This window comes from Podarcis vaucheri (assembly GCF_965113315.1).
Source record: "Podarcis vaucheri genome assembly, chromosome: 10".
Taxonomy (NCBI): Eukaryota; Metazoa; Chordata; class Lepidosauria; order Squamata; family Lacertidae; genus Podarcis; species Podarcis vaucheri.
The window spans coordinates 48,734,970-48,749,636 of record NC_138748.1 but is presented as its reverse complement, the minus strand read 5'-3'; the positions used below and the strand labels follow the sequence as shown (position 1 = coordinate 48,749,636).

The window sequence follows — 14,667 nt, the reverse complement described above, 5'->3', positions numbered from 1 at the left end:
AATGATGAAAATAATTACAATTCATACTTTTGCCGCTTGATACTTCTGTCTTTGAAGTGGATCATTCCAATTCTTTTTTTAAAAAACCCCAAAAAACTAGGGAACTGTGGATGGGAGGCATCTACAGGAAGCGAGAGGAACTTACTCAAGCCCATTGGAAAACTAGTTAACTGCAACCATTGCAAAAGCCATCCCTTCTGCACATAAAGGAAGTACTCTGTACCACTCAGGTTTGGCCCCTCCCCATAATTACATATGAAAAAAAGTGAATTTATATGAGGTGGTGGTGGAATCATTGTCATCTCTGACTGGCAGTGGTTTTCCAGGGTCTCAAGTCTTTTCACATCACCTACTTCACCTTTTAGGGACGCAGGTGGTGCTGTGGGTTAAACCACAGAGCCTAGGACTTGCCGATCAGAAGGTCGGCGGTTCGAATCCCCGGGACGGGGTGAGCTCCCGTTGCTCGGTCCCAGCTCCTGTCCACCTAGCAGTTCGAAAGCACGTCAAAGTGCAAGTAGATAAATAGGTACCGCTCTGGCGGGAAGGTAAACGGTGTTTCCGTGCGCTGCTCTGGTTCGCCAGAAGTGGCTTAGTCATGCTGGCCACATGACCCGGAAGCTGTACGCTGGCTCCCTCGGCCAATAAAGCGAGATGAGCACCGCAGCCCCAGAGTCGGTCACGACTGGACCTAATGGCCAGGGGTCCCTTTACCTTTACTTCACCTTTTGCAGCCCAAGGGACACCTTGCTTGGTGGACAACCTTCTAGTGGCCACCTAGCAGCACCGAGGCCAAAATGAGCTACGTAACGGACATGACTCTGACTTTTGCAGACTAAAGCATGCGAAAAGTCAGAGGTTTCTGCACGCATACACCGAGCTCTCCGTCCTGCAAGCAAGAGGAAATACCACTTTCAAGGACATGTTCCAGGCAGACAAAAGCCCTTCAGGAGGGTGCAGAGCAGGGCCAGTAAGGGAGGGTGGCCAGGGGAGAGTGGCATAGCCTGGAGGACCTGATTTGGCCCCTAGGCCTGAGGTACCCTACCCCAACTGGTGGTGCCTGGGGCAGAGGGTTTGTTTTGCCCCTGAGCCATGGCCGCCCAGTAGACTTGGCTCCTCTCAGGAGGTGCTCAGGAAGGTGGCAGTGAAGAAAGCTGCACTCTGGAGATGAGTTTCTCTCAGATAGGTGCTTGTAAAACAAAGCAAGCGTGCGAGTTCCTTCTCACCCCCCCTTTCCCAAAGCGTAGTCTCCAGGTTCATCCACAGCGGGTGAGTGAGAAAAAGGTTCACCGATAGTTCAGGCCACTAGGCTGCCGCATAATTTTAAAATTTAAATTCCTCGGTGAGATGTAACTCGCAAGTAAATGACAAACATAATTTCATGCACCGTTCACCAAAAGGCTCATGAAACTGTAGGTTCTCCCCCTAAAGAATGTAAACACCGCATGTGTCACGACTAAACAGAGTGCAATTCCGGAGCAAACCAGGCTAAAACGAAAATGCAACATGGGTTCATTCGTTTGTTGGTAATGCTTTTAACCCTGAAATATTATTGTGCTGTATTGTACATGGGGCCTTCTTCACCTTCTTCAGAGTCCAGGTGGCAAAGGCATGCCGTGCATCATTTCCCACAATGCTTTCCCAAGTATCTAGCGCAAGTGTTGTCTACAGGGTGACTAACAGAGGCTCCTTGGGAGTTCACAGCCCCATCTGGGGTTGAACCTAGGACCTTCTGCATACAAAGTAGTTGCACATTCCTTCCCCAAACGAAGGAAAGGACCTCTATTCATACACTTGCCTTTTTTATATATACTTATGTCTTTTTATTGGCTCATTCTGAGTCCTTTTTTAAGCTGGGGAATTGTGGATGGGAGAAGTCTGCAGGAAGCTAGAAAAAATTACTCCAGCCTACTGCAGGGACGCGGGTGGCGCTGCGGGTAAAACCTCAGTGCCTAGGACTTGCTGATCGTAAGGTCAGCGGTTCGAATCCCCACGGCGGGGTGAGCTCCCGTCGTTCGGTCCCAGCTCTTGCCCACTTAGCAGTTCGAAAGCACCCCTAAGTGCAAGTAGATAAATAGGGACCGCTTACCTAGCGGGAAGGTAAACGGCGTTCCGTGTGCGGCGCTGGTGCTGGCTCGCTAGTGCAGCTTAGTCACACTGGCCACGTGAACCGGAAGTGTCTCCGGACAGCGCCGGCTCCCGGCCTCTAGAGCGAGATGAGCGCGCAACCCTAGAGTCGGTCACGACTGGCCCATACGGGCAGGGGTACCTTTACCTTTTTACTGCAAAAACCAGTTAGTTGTACACTATTAACCTGTTCCAGCTGCATTTAAGACTTCCAAAAAAAAAAAATGGAAGTAAGAAGTGCTGTGATCATGTATGCAGGTCATGCCATGTCTGGCCACAACGTCATCCCTTCTCTCTTGCTTTCCATTTAAGGCTAAGGCAGCTCCTCATGTTTAGTGAGCCCAAGAGCCACATTTTGCAATATTGGCAGCAGCAGGATTAATATGCAGTTCTAGGTTTCAGGGGACAGCTCTGATAGGGAAAAGACAGTTGTGGTCAAAATGTAGATATTATTTCACGAAAACTTCAAAAAATATATACTGCACTGAAACCCCAACTTCATGCCTATATTAATCATAAAAGTCAGAACAGAGCAGTTATTTAGAGGACCAGTTATGATTTCTTACAACGCAGTAAAGCTACATTTAGCAACTGTCACTGGCATATAGATTTACCTTACTTCCTTGACAGTGTGTCTGATAACAATTTGTAAAAGACTTCCCAGGGATAATTGACTATCCATCTGCTTGCCTCTTCCCATTGACCAGGTGCACAGTGGGAGCTTTCCCTATCTCTTCGTTCCATTATGACTAGGTAATTAAGTAGGGTTTTCTCCTGGCTGATTGGGGATTGAGCCAAACTCTGGGGTAAAGGGCAGCAAATATGGGTGTATGTAGCCCATGATGAACCCCCGTGACCCATATTTGCAGTCTAGAGCATGGGTAGGCAAACTAAGGCCCGGGGGCCGGATCCAGCCCAATCATCTTCTAAATCCAGCCAGCTGATCCAGGAATCAGCGTGTTTTTACATGAGTAGAATGTGTGCTTTTTTAAAAAATGCATCTCTGGGTTATTTGTGGGGCATAGGAATTCATTCCCCACCCCAAATATAGTCTGGCCCCCCACAAGGTCTGAGGGACAGTGGACTGGCCCCCTGCTGAAAAAAATTGCTGACCCCTAGTCTAGAGCATTTTAATTCAGAGTTCTGTCACCCATTTCTGCATATTGTAGAGCAGGTGTGGGAATGCTGTGGCCCTTCAAATCTTGCTTGACCATGGCTTTCTTCTTCCCTGACAATTGGCTGTGCAATCTCACACCTCTAGGAATTGGAATCCAACAACATCTGGAGGGTCACAGCTTCCCCATCTCTGATGTAGAGAAGGGCTCCCAGCCAAGAGCAAAGACTCTCCAATTGTCACTCAGCAGTAGACATGGCTCCTTGTCCCAAGCCAAGCCAAGCAAGGAAAGAATAGGGATATGGCACCATTCAGGCTTCTTCCCAGCTTTTCCTAGTCTGTTCCTGCTGGGAACAAGGAATTATGTTATCTGCTGGGTAACCATGGAAAGTGTCTTTGGTTCAGTGAAGAGACATTTAAAATTTACCTAGCAGCAACTACGGTGGCAACATTGGGGTAGTTGAAAGGAGGATGGGTAGTTGGGGTATAGAAGGAAGGTCTGGGCACATTCAAGAAGGTATTGGATTGCTAACACCAATCCAAGGTGAAAAAATCAGCACCTCCATTTTCATTGGCTGAGCCTGCAAGCAACCACTGCATCCTAGCACATGCCTAGGATGTCTAGAGTCCATGAGATGTACTGCTGGTCATTGTGGTGCTAGCTCCACAATACTTGCAATAATTTGCAGTAGCTACCACCCATGGTGCCCACCCATCATGGGGACTTCAACATGGCATGGTCCCAAATGAAGTTCAGAGTTGGAGGAAGAGGGCCAGCCAAGCCTGGGGCTGCTGTGCCACTGTCTGGAGAACTGAATAAAGTTCTGAGGCCAGTGGATGGGAGGTTGCAGATCCTGAGTCAGAATCCTCAGTGAGCTTCTTCTGAGCCAGACCTGGTAGAAGAGTCAAGTGTCTCCCATACTTCCCATACTGTGGTACCTGGATGAGGCTCCTGATGGTCGAGCCTGGTGTTCGAGTCTGGGCCCTCACAGATGTTTTTCCCCTGAGCCTGACTTCCTGGCTTGCATTAGCATGTCTGCTAACACAAGGCAGGAGGGCACTGAAAGGCAAAGTAATAGTCACCTTTAGGCTGGGGAATCAACACTTTACGATCCATATGCCCCATGGCAGCAGAGCTTGGGAAGAGTGGATTGGAGACCTTAGGCCACTTCTCTTTGTTGGAGGAACTTGAGCACTTGCCAGAAGGCGGCAGCCCTGCAGATCAGAACATGATGTGCAGATAGAGCTCTGTGCAAACAATGGTTTCTCCAGTCATTTCAGTGTCGGGTAAAGCTCTGCATTTACAAACACAGTTAAGCACCTTTAAGTCCCATTGATTCCCAATGTCATAAACATTTAAATTGTGAAGGCTTTGAAAAGGTCATTATGTATTTAAAGTAACGAGTCTGAAAGTTGATCATTACAGCTTTGGGAAAGGCTCTTATTATTGTACACTGATAACACTTGCTTTTAGAGACTTGGATTCCCCCAAGCTTTTTTCCAGTTCTTTCCAAGGGCAGGCATTGAAATAACATTCACTTCTAAAGGAAGTGACTGTGTGGCTTACCATGCTTTAATATTATGAGGAAGAAATTCTATTTTAGATTAGCCACAGTTTAGTGTAGGGTAGTGTAGGGGTGGTTCATCTGTGGCCTTCCAGATGTTGATGGCTAGCCTAATAACATCTGGAGAGCCATAGGTTAGTCATCCTTCTTTTAATGGTGTGCCTGAATTCTAAATATTAGTTAATCTTAACTATGATTAGTGAAAATAAGCCAGCTTCATAACTTGTAGTTTGGTATTGGCTTATTTACACTAAACATTGATGTTAAAGGACATTACTAAATTTCATGCTTTTCAAGGGGTTTACCCTGTGCATCACTTAGTTGGATATACAGTGGTACCTCGGTTTTCGAACGTAATCCATTCCAGAAGACCGAAATGTTTGAAAACCAAAGCATGCATTTCTGGAAGCATTTACGTTTGGAAAAGTCAATACAGAAGCTGCATGGCACATCCAGCTTCCGAAAAACAGTTCTTCCAGGTTTTCAGCATTCAAAAGCTGAAACGTTCGACTTCCAAGACGTTCGAAAACTGAAGTACCATTGTAAACCCATGATCCTGGGCACAACTGTAATAGGAAGTCAAAGTTAACTGTCACTTCCATTTGTGCCATACTAGGAATGAAATAGTATTGGAGACCAAATGCTGCTTAGTTACAGCAAACTGAGATAAGTCAGAAACCATGGTTTATTGTGAGTACAAAGACAGCTGTTATGTTTGATAAGAGTGCAAAAACATTTTGGGCTCAATAATTGCCTTAATATTTGTGCTTGCTCAACCAAGTAGTGTTGTTATGGTCAGCTGAAGAAATAATGCATGTGCTATTAGAAATAAAGGAACAAACATTTATTTAGCAGATAAAACCAGATCAGTCTGTTTATCCACCTATAATGAGCTTGTTAAAGTCAATTGGTCAAGAATACATACGGAGCTTTATAAAACTCATCTTATTAATGTCACTTCCATTACCCAGCTTTGAAATTTCCTTTCTTGGGTTTGGTTCACATAATTCTTAACTGCAAAACCTGTAAATTCAGTGTAAAAACTATATAGATCCAAAGAAAGCTGCAGGATACTTGCCTTGCATGCAAAATGATGTGTGACATGTGTTCTGTGAACTGGGCAGGCAATGGCTTTGTGAACTAGTCCTATGAGTTCCACTGATCTCTCTCTCTCTCTCTCTCATCTGAAATGTCTGACAGTCCAGAAATATTAGTTGCAGGATTGCTAAAGCCAATGTTGATGCTGCCAAGGCTAATTCATATCTACTATATATTTTGAAAATGTGTTTGTTGACTTTGCATTTGGACATCTGTTAAGATGTCCACAACTTGCATGGTGGTCCCTGAGTTCATGGAGCAGGTTGGATACAGTTGGCTGTCATTTTGGATCAATACGATGGACTGACCCTTTCAAAACTGCACCACTTATAACCACATTTTGCATGATTCTTCCTGAGATCTAGGAGCGGGTTTTCCTTTATGTTTAGATACAACTGGATTCCATTTTGAATCAAGATGGTGAACGGAACTTTTCAAACGGTGGCAATTTTTTTGTTTCTTAGAATTCGTATGCAACACCAGGCACGAGGCTGCTCGTTTATCGTTTAAAACATTTGTATATAATCTGTTTATGTATTTAACCACTCCACATACAACACCTTGATGTGATCTGCACAACCACTGCTGTAAGAAGAGGGTAGAGCTGAGGCTGAGAGAATAGCGGAGTCTGCACAAGGCCACCGAGTGAATTCATGGCAGATGGAAGATTCAACTCAGAAACTTCATAAATAATCCTCTTAGCAAATATACCGTATCAGATGTTGCAAATCATTTCACTCCAAAGGAAATTGGGGGGTCATGAGAGGACTATGAAGTTCAGATAAGTAACCAGACTTTTTTTTTAAGTGCTCAATATACAGAAATTCATGTTGGGGGGGGGGGAATGTTGAGTCAAATAGTGAACCCACTTGTCAGTCCAGTGTATGCCCAGAGTTCACTGTTCAAACTTGGGCTTCCCTATTCAGTTCACTCTGCTTGATTAGGCTTGATTAGCCAGCAATGCTTGGATCTGAGTATTTTGGAGTGCAGAAAGATGCTGTGTATTGAATCAGACCAGAGGTCCATTGTGACCAATGCTATGTTCTCTGCTTAGACTAGCAGCAGTTCTCCAGGGTCTCAGGCAGAATTTCCCCCTATCACTTGCTACCTGATTCTCTTCGAAATGGGTTATTTGGAGGCTCTTGCTGGCTGTGTTCAGGATGCCAGGAGATTGATTCCTCAGAGCTTGTGACTACACAGGCATCCATTTCTCATCTGCCTAAGCATGGGCCATGAGTGATCTCTAATAGGTGATGCAACCTTAAGCATATCAGAGACAAATGATGGATTGCCAGATACTGTATATATTTATGTTATTTAGGCTTCCATCTATGAATTTCAGTCAAATAGTCATTCCTGTTAACCCACATCAGGCACACAATTGAAGATATATTAGACTGGACCTCACATTTCTTTTTTTCTTTTTGTTAATTTTACTCTTTAAACGCCTACTAATGTTTATCCATAAGTTTCTCCTTCACTTTCTAAGATGCTGCTTAAAATATTAATACATTAGTCAGCTCAAATCTTGTAAGCTCTTAAATTACTTCGATGCAACCCACAATTTAAATTTGCTGACACATTTAACCTCCAGAGTGGTTAGATAAATGGATGCTGAGTGCAAAATATATCTCACGGAATACGACATTTGCCTCTTGAAAAGCTTTGTGATAAATACCAGTTGCGAACCTGCTCCGGTTATGAGGGTCCTGCAGGATAACGGTAAATCGCACATCACAGGATGCACGGAATGCCATTTTAAGCAATATTCTGATGCTAAAAATAATGGGAGTCGATCCAAGAAGCTTCATGGAAAGCATGCAGCAGTGTCAAGGGTGTGGAATCGGTGACCTTCCAAATGCTGGTGGATGCCAACTTCTATCATTGGCCGTGTTGGCTAGGGCTGATAGAAGACCAATAACACCACAGACTCCACACCCTTCAGTAGACCTCCTATGCTATCTTTGGCCCCTGCAAAGCCAGACGGCAAACTTTAGAAGCAACCTCCAAGACAGCCTCAAAGGACGTCTGTGGTGGGAAACACTGGCCACCTGGGCAAACGTTGAAGTTCTTTCTGTTTGATTTAGCTGTTCATTCAAATGGATTCCAAGTGCAAAACATGATGTCACATGGCTGATAAAGTACAAGAAACTATACACTGACTGGGAGGATCAAAGGTTGAAACTCACTTCTGATTATCTTTCATAGATAAGCTGAGAGTTTGGCTCGTCCTGATACTTCCAGAATATCTGAGAACATTTGAACCCTGGTCTCCCAGGCCCTAGTCTGACATTCTAACCACAACTGCGTTTAGAAATGCAGCTGTGGTGTCTGGGACTGAAGGGAGTTCTGATCCATAACTTCAGGAAAGCACCAGGCTAGCGAAGGCTGTATAACTGAACGCATGCTGCATTTTAACGCTGAATGGACAGGACTTTGGAAAAACAAAACAACCCCCCTTGGTCTTGTGAATTGCCGCAGATGGGACTTGTTCCCCTTTTTGGCCTGTGATATACAGATGCCATCTACAGTAAGGATGAACACTAAAAGTGCCATGCAGTGGCTTTCAAAAAGGATTTGACTAGCTTCCTTGCAGGGACATCTACATGGAAAGGAAACTAATTATTCAAAGGATGGAGGAGTAAATTACTGTCATGGTTTATTAAACACTAGCTAAAAGTTGGCAGAGTCAATTTTCAACTTGGCCTGAAGCATGTGTGCTGGGGTCCAGTGCTGCTGGATGCATCTATTAATTATCAGGCAAAGCAGGGGATAGCCATTCTGGTGCCAGCATCTGGATGGAGTGGTACAAAGCTATTCAGGTGGGCAGACTTGGTGCATGTCTGTGAACCCACTGGGGAAAAATTGAACAAAGGTATCTCATTGGGCTTGTAGATGAAGGTAAGAAAACTCATAAAGCATGAGCAGTGCAATTCTATGCATGTTTACTCAGAAGAAGAAGAAATCTCATTGTGTCAGTGGAGCTTATTGTCAGGGTAAGTGTACACAGGATTGTAGCCTTAGGCCATCCTTCCCCATCCTGGTACCCTCTAGATAGTTTTGATTACAATTTACCATTGGTTAGGCTGGCTGAGGCTGATGGATATTGTAAGCTAAAACATCTGGAGGGCATCAAGTAGTGCAGAAGAGGGAAAATTCAGCAGACATGGCTTGCATGACAAGCTACACCAGCTGAAATCCCATCTTCTGCACAACTCTGAAAGGTGTTGGAGCCCGGGCCACCCCACACCTTAGGCCAGGGGTAGAAAATGTGGTGTCCTCGAGATGCTGTGGGGTATAACTCAACTCCAGCCAGCGAGGTAATTGGTCAGAGATAAAGGGAGTTGTACTATGGCAACTTCTGGAGGATACTATGTTGGCAAGACCTGCTGGAGATGCAATAAATTGACTGTGTCCAAATTACAGCCAAAGTTATTCACTTTCAAATGTGATTGCTTTTAATGGGAGAAACATATATTTACGTAACAGTAGCCTTGTCTGGGTGCTCTCCCTCAGAGGCAGAGAGCAGGGTGTCTGCTGGCCTTGCTCTGCTGGATGTGCCATCCAGCCCCACTGTCCCCATGTTGGGGCAGGGATGCTTGTGTGTGTGTGAACCCTGTTCTACCACATGTGGCAGGGGCGGGCGGCAGTGGTAGGGGCGCCCCCCTCTGGAGTTGGCGCATGGGTCCGAGTGGTTTACCCTGGAAATCCTGCTGAATTGGAGCAAACATTTTGCAGGAAACTTGATTGACGTTTGCTCCAATTTGGTGGTAAAGAGTGAGTTTTCTCAGGGGGAAGCGGTGACAAGCAGAAGTGTGGCTGAGCCCTACAATGGATCTTCTTTCATTATTTGTGAAGCAGGCAACACACTCTGAGGTTTGTGAGTTGAATTGCTGATTAAGAGCTGATGTGAAGGGCACTCTGCTTTTGTCCTCCCACTCAATTAGTATTTTTCAACCATTATTTAAAGGGCACCAGCTTGTTAATACCAACGAGAGTGTAGAGATGTGAACAAGCTTCCCCTCCATATCAGCAGTTTGAAACCCCTTCACTTTGCACTGATATGGATGGGATAGATAGCTCTCTTTCCTTTGTCTCCATAGTTCTTCCTTCAAGTAAGGGCATTTGCGCAACAGAATATCATTATTAAATTATGTGTTCCACCAGGCTAGTGGTTTTCCCAATTAACCGGTACAATACTCATAATCCCTCTGATTAACCAATTTAAGCTTCTTATCCTAATGACACAGGGCTCTGGTTATATTCAGGGCCTGATTTCAGCCAGATTCTGATTGTTATCCTGTTGTATGCAATCACTTTATCAAATAGCTGATATGAGACTGACAGGAGCTAAAACTATGGCCCTGGCTATTTCGGGGGTACATTTCTTTGAGTCCATTGCAGTTCGACATTGCTGACTGCAGAGTTTTGTGGAATGCACAATTAGCAAGAAATGTTATCTGAAGTTGACTTGTGATGGTGACCTTTCCTTCTTGATATTAATGCACAAAGATCTATGATCTTATAAAAACTTCTCATTAGGCAGTATGATTCAACACTTCCATTAGAAAGCTACGTAAGAGTGAACCTTAGTTTTGACTTATTTTATATACTGGCTGGGGGGGCAGGAGCCATATTAAATAGTGTTAGAGAAGCTATGCACTAACTTGATTTAGGTCAGGGGTGGGAAACCTTTCTACCCAAGGGCCGAATTCCCTTCCAGGAAACTTTCCTGGGGCCATATGCCAATGCTGAGTGGGATGAGAGGGAAAGGTGGGGAGAGCAATGAATGGAACTTGCCCCTTTGTAAGATAGGCTGCTTTGTACACTCACACACCCCTCATCCATGCCAGCAAGAGGCATAATCAGAATTCAAAGACACATTCAAACAGGATGTGAAGCAGGGCCAGGGAGGGTTGTTGCTAGGGCCAAGGATATGCCATGGGGAGAGTCCCAAGGGCCAGACAGAGAGGACTGGGGGGCACATTTGGCCCCTGAGCCTGAGGTTCCTCACCATTTTAGGCTAATGTATAGAACCAAATGGTCTAAGCTATGTCATGTGTTGCAGGTGCAAAAACTACCAACCACATAATTACTTCCCTCTCCTTGTTTACAACTTACCTGTATCCTGATGGCTCTGGGGGAACCAGGTAGGAGATGCTTGCTTTGGTTGTAGCCGTATGCATGTTAAAACACCCAGTTTGTCCCAGTTATGATGTGGCACATCTAGAAGTAGCCAGCAGTTCAGTGATCAGATTTGGATGCAACACTGAACTATGCTCCTACCCTCTCCTTCTCCAACATGGCTGCAAGATTGGAAGTATTCACTTCTGCTTTCAGTTCATCATGGTTAATAGGCGTATTCAGATATTCACCTGAATGTACAATTATTGAAAGTGTGCACAGGGAAAGGGGTGTGCACGCAAGCTCTGCCTCCATGCCCAACCTTCTCGATGTTGCATGGTGAAGATCTGCAGGAGGCTCTGTCTCATGTTTGCTTGAATGGAGCTGGGGGACTTTGCTTTAACAGGACCTCCAATCTTACAGAAAATCCAACTCACCTTCAAGTGAATGTGACTACAAGCCCTCTGCTGAATTTCCCTATGTAAAACAAGCAAGACTTCAGATTGAGCAGCGGGTGGAGCATCTGCATTATGTCTGACCCCAGAACTGTGGTTCACCTTAATTCTGCTTTGCAGTCCTCATCTACATGTTTCGGTCCAAGACAGTATGGCAGAGTGTCAGAGATTATGGGAGATGTAGTTCAAAACATCTGAAGCGCACCAGATTGGGAAAGGATAGTTTAGAGAAAGAAGCCAATTACAGTTAGAAGTTGGCTTGTTTCTCTAAATCGTTATTAAGACACACCACAGTTTGTCTGGATTTAGACATGACAATAAATTGTGGTTAATTAAAAGCAGAAGCAACAGTTTCAATTGTCTTGTGGCTGTGCTAGAGGAGAAGGGATCTCACAAGCCCAAGGCTCATTTATCTTAATGTTTAACCTTAATTTAGCACTACATCTGAATAAGGCCACTCTAGCATAGTCACCGAAGAGTCATATCAAGATGTATGGTAGCCAAAACCAGTGTCTTAACCACATCTCCAGGCAGCTACTTGCTCAAGATGCTAATGATTCTCTGAACAAATGGATCCCATTCATCCGACGGCAAATTAATATCTAGATCCATTCTACCTGAGATGCAGAGATACAGGCCTCTTTTGTGTCTTAATCTGTAGTAATTGAATTGTTTTCGTTTCTGAAGTTGTACAGACCAAGACTTCCTTGAGCAAAAGCAAACAGAGTTTTGTATAGTTTAAAATAATTTAAACCGGAGTGTGATGGATCTCTCACACAGACTCTCACTGGCTGGCAAATTAGATTAGAAATGTAGAATCAGCCCAGAACTGTATGATTCCCCTGTAATTCCTTCTCTTAACTTTCTAGTACATTACCCAAGAGAACAATAGGGATCCATAATACCTAAATGTGAATTTTATATTTTATATTTCTAGGTACATTCTAAACATTCCTTAGACATTTACCAGGGATTTCTTAATGAGAAAATAAATAATGGCAGTAGTACACATGAAAAGAATCTCAGGATTGCAGCTGATCACAAGCTGAACATGCGTCAGCAGTATGACAAGGCTGCAAAACAATTGCTAATGTTATTTTTTGCTGTTTTATTAGAACTATTGTTTCCAAGTCACAAGAAATAATAGTTCCACTTTAGTCTGTACTATTGAGGCTTCATCGGGAAAATAGCATGCAGATACAGACAAATTGGAATGGGTTCAGACGAGAGCAATGGAAATGGCCAGGGGATGTGGAAAACAAAACAAGTTATATGATTATAGGTTGAAGGAACTATGTTAAGCCTGGAAGAGACTGTTGCTGGGGCAATATAACATTCTTCAGATACCTGAGGGGCTGTAACACAGTTGGACAGAGATACCTGTTCTCTTGTGGCTCAAGTTGCAGTTATGTTTTCTGTATTTGGGAATCTTATAGCTGTCAGTACACCTGGAGAGCAATGATGAGCTTCACCTTGGGGAAACCACTTTCATCACCATGTTGTCTCTCCTGACAGGGGAACATAGATCTAATGGCCTTGGTGTTAAGAACCTCAAAGCATGGTCAGGATCAGGCTTGGATTGGTAGGATCAGACAGTAGGAAGAAACAGAGGGAAGGAAGGGGAATTGTGGGAACCTGGGTGAGGTGATCTTTCCTTTTTGCCCTGACTTCAGCTACATTAGAAGGGGAAGCAGGGCTGCTGTCTCTCCCATCTGACCTGCCTGCAATTGAGGAGCCATAGATGAGGCTGGGGAGGGCTTTGATTAGCTGATAGGGGAGTCTGAACAGGAAATGGTGGTGTCTGAACAGAAGGGTGCAGTTTTGTTGCCTAGATCTGGATGCTGCCTTCGCAGGACCTCTCCTCCCCCCCATGGAGTACACACTTGCAAACTCAATATTCCCGTAAGGCAAGAGCCTTGTGAGTGAGCGTCCCATGCCTCATCTTTAAAAGCTTGGCAGGAAAAGCTTGTTGGGCCATCTTTTGTCACTTCTGTCCAGTTCTGAATTTCTTGCCCTGCTCTGAACTGCTGAATTATGACTCAACTGTTGAGCTTGTACTGCTATTTCCCTAAAGCCACAAGTAAGAGCCTCTTGCATGTATATTTTGGGTGGGAACCAGAGCGCTTAAGTTATAGGAGGGTAGATTTTGGTTGAACATTGGGAAAACCTCCAAATTGTAAGACTAGTTTGACAGTGGAGCCGATTTCCTGTGTGTATGTTCTCTTACTTACTGGAGGTCTTCAACCAGAGGCTGGATAGCCATCTGTTAGGGATGCTGTAGCTCCAAATTCCCTCTATTAAGCAGCGAGTTGGTCCAGATGGCATGCAAGTCTCCCTCTAATGCGATGATCCTAATGGCAGCCGAACTTCCTCCAGGGAACCCCAGCTTTCTGTCGCAGCATTACTGTGCATTGCAGAGGATTCTGGAAAATGCTCTAAGGCACACTTGGTTTATGCAAGGCCCATTTGTTCAACCTACAACATAGCTAACTCTCTCTTGCAGCTGCATGTCACAGAGGAAGATGAATAGTGATGGACAACTTGTGTTTCAGTTCAGCTGCAATTAGCCCTCTTTTTTTGTCATTTTCCCCTGACATGTACAAAGGAGTGAGTATTCAGGGGTTAAAGGTCTCCCAATGACTTGTGATACATCCACCATGCACAGTACATTTGGTAAACTATCCCTGGAGTTGGCAAAAGGGTACACGCATGTAGCTGCCTCTTCAGATCTTGGTGTAAGGCAGTGCCTATGTTGGAAGCTGACCAGTGCACCATATGTGGTTTCATCCAGCAGCTCCTCTAGAGCTTCTCAGACTTTTCATGCAGTTTGTTAACCCAAAGCCACCTCTCTTACTCCCAGAATGAGTCAAGTCATCTCTTAGGAGCCAATTGACATGTCACCCATTAGTGGAGATGGATGCATCTGGGCTAGCAATTTAATCTGTGATCTCCAGATAGCTCCTGTGTCTCATGGATTTTGCTGGCGGGGAGAAGTCCCAAATACACATGTTACATCAGAAGAAAGCAGGAATAGGACACAACTGTATTTGTCGTTTGCAAACAGGGAACTCTTCCAGTTTCTTGATCAGGAGCTGCAATTTGGTTTGCTTTCTGGGGGGGGGTGATGTAGCTGTCACTCATTAGCCTCTGAAGCATGGGACATAGAAAACCACCACACACTCAAGTA

At 44.6% G+C, this 14,667-nt stretch overlaps 1 protein-coding gene across 1 annotated transcript in view; it reads left to right on the top strand.

The window, feature by feature from the left end:
• The window catches only part of LOC309542420 (uncharacterized protein), a 51,561-nt gene that overhangs the window by 15,377 nt on the left and 21,517 nt on the right, over positions 1-14,667 (top strand). The window lies entirely within an intron of this gene.